Source organism: Rhineura floridana, chromosome 5 (assembly GCF_030035675.1).
Source record: "Rhineura floridana isolate rRhiFlo1 chromosome 5, rRhiFlo1.hap2, whole genome shotgun sequence".
In the NCBI taxonomy this organism is placed as follows: Eukaryota; Metazoa; Chordata; class Lepidosauria; order Squamata; family Rhineuridae; genus Rhineura; species Rhineura floridana.
Genome location: NC_084484.1, coordinates 27,268,638 through 27,271,334, shown reverse-complemented (window position 1 = coordinate 27,271,334; position 2,697 = coordinate 27,268,638).

Here is a 2,697-nt window from a genome sequence, read left to right as displayed (position 1 = left end):
GCATTGGTTCTACAAAGTGAGGTCAATATTGTGCTGAGTCAATGGTATGAGCAGAATTTTGAGAAGCCTTGAAACCCTGTCTCTGTGCTCCATTCTCAGTCTTTAAGCAGATACCCAACCTACAGAAAAGAAAAAAGTGTCCTACACCGTATTCATCCTATTCCGCCCCAGTGGCAAAACAGTAAAATAGAAACAGGTTGTGTAGCTTGCTGCATAGAACACACAAACACACACGTCATGTCAGGCTCTGCAGAAGATGCCCTCTGTTGCCTTTGGATTCATGCATTCTTCTTGCCTTTCTAATTTGTAAAAGAAAGAAACAGAATGTGGCAGCCACTCTGCAGGGTTGCTAATCTGCTACAAACAAGAATTTGATGAATACATCTCCACTATGAATTGGGGCCAGAAAAATCTGTGCATAAAAATATCAACAGACTACCCCCCAAAATTAAAGGCAATCAGATCACTAATTTTATTTATTTAGCATCCTTGCATTATTACTGCCCATCAACTTTATCCACTATACTGATAGGACCTTATGGTGGTGGTGGCAGCCGGGGGGACTATTTTCTCATAGTTAGAAAATCCTTTTCTCCTATAAGCTTGTTTGCTTAGGCACAGAACTGCATTTTATTAAAGTATATGAGAAAAAGGATCTTCAGCAGTGTTGCATTTTACAATATTAAGGAAGATAGCAAAGGGGATCTCTTTTTTATGTATATATTTTATTTTTTTAAGAAAATAAAATACAAATAACATACAAAAAAAATGCAAAAACAGATGACTTCCGATCTATCTTCGATCAGCTGTAACAGATACATATAAAGATACCTCGTTCTCTAATAAATTAGTCTCCTTTTTTCTCAATTAAATAATCTAGTTAATCGTCAAAACCCAGTATCACCAATTCATTTTCTGTGTCTCGCAAAAAACTCAAAAAGGAATCCCAATCCTTGAGAAATGTGACTATTGTTTTTTCTCTCAATAGATATCGGCCAATATCTTTATTAAATAATGATTACAAGTTATTTACAACGATTTTAGCAGAAAGAATGAAATTAATTTTGCAGAAAGTTATCCATGAGGACCAAAGTGGTTTTTTACCTAAAAGACACTTGCGAGACAATGTTAGAAGTGCGTTGGACGTATTGGAATATCTGGAACAACATAGTGATAAACAAGTAGCATTGTGTTTTTTTAGATGCGGAGAAGGCTTTTGATAATTTAAATTGGAACTTTATGTTTAAAGTTTTGGAAAAGATGAATTTGGAAAAGATGAATAGTGTATCATCAAGTATCCAGGGCAACCCAGGGCTGTATGCTTTATAGGCACAAAGAAACAGGGGGGTTGTGGCCTGCAAGTGCACCCAGACACAAAGTAACAATAAGCCAGAAGGAGACTAAGGCAAAGTCTCAAAGCAATATTATGAAATAGGGAGTGGCTGGTGGTGCTGCCTAGCAGTGGGATCTTGTGAGATCTGTGCTAGAGCTGGTGAGAAAACAAATAAAAACCAGGATCCTGACTGGAGGGACCTGACAGGAGGTGGCCTGAGGTGGGATCCTGACACAGACCCACAAAGCAAATGCCCCGCAGTATACGATAAACTTCTACTGCCACTGTTGATTTTAGGTAATTGTATTCGAGGCTCTTTTTTTGTGTGTGATAGAACTTATTTGTAAAGGGTACTGGCACCTCTTTTTTGGCTGCCCTTGGCAACTATTTTATGCTGGCAGTGGCACCCACAGCACTTTATCAAGGCATGGCTAATAGTACCTAAAATTTTACAAAAAAAGAAAAAGCACTGATAGCATTTTTTGTGTTTTTATTATGTGAGCCACTTTCGACGATTTTTGCCCCCAAAGGTGGCATATAAATAACTTTATAGAAATAAATCTTCCCTCTTTTGTCGGCGCAGCATGAAGGGCTGGGCCTTGTAGGGCCCCCGGAGGAAGAAGCATCCACTCTTGCTTGCTCGCTTCTCTCGCACTCCCTTTGGGCAGCGCAGCTAGTATTAGGCGTTTGCTGGACCTAATCCTTAACGCTGTGCCACAGGTGAGCGAGCGAGCGGATTGGAGGCCTCTGTACCATGCCTACACTCTTTCCCTGGGTGCTGAGCTCAATCCTTCCTGTTCCTTCGCCGAGAGAGAACAAGCAAGCGGGCAGAGACACCAAGCTGTTTCGCCACCTCCATTTTCTCTCGAGGCACAGTGGGGGCGAACTTGGGGACGGGGCGGCAAAGGAACGTTGCTGAGGGTCACCAGTAACTGGGAACAGGGCCCGACTCTGCATAAGGTCGTACCTGATCCCAACAGGGAGCCACCGGGAGGAAGGAGGGGATATATCCCCGTCCTCGGCTTTTACAATCCCGTCAGGCACGCCCCGCGGGTTCTATGCTACCAAGCCCGGACCTGACGTCCCACCCTGGGCCTGCCCGCCCGCGCCCGACCAGCGACAGTTGAGCGAGGGAAGAGAGGGAAGGAAGGAGTGGACAGTCTGTCAGTGTGAGACTCTTTTTCAACTCCTACCGCAGTAGCAACCGCACTCCGGCTGCCGATTGGGTCGTTCGGGGGTGCGCGTGACTGGAAAGCCGATTCCGGTTGGTTTAGAGCCACGTGCCCGAGAGCGAGCGAGCGAGAGAGACAGATGGGTTCAAGGCGGGCCACTGTTTCCTAGGCTACAATGGGAAGGTAACGGAG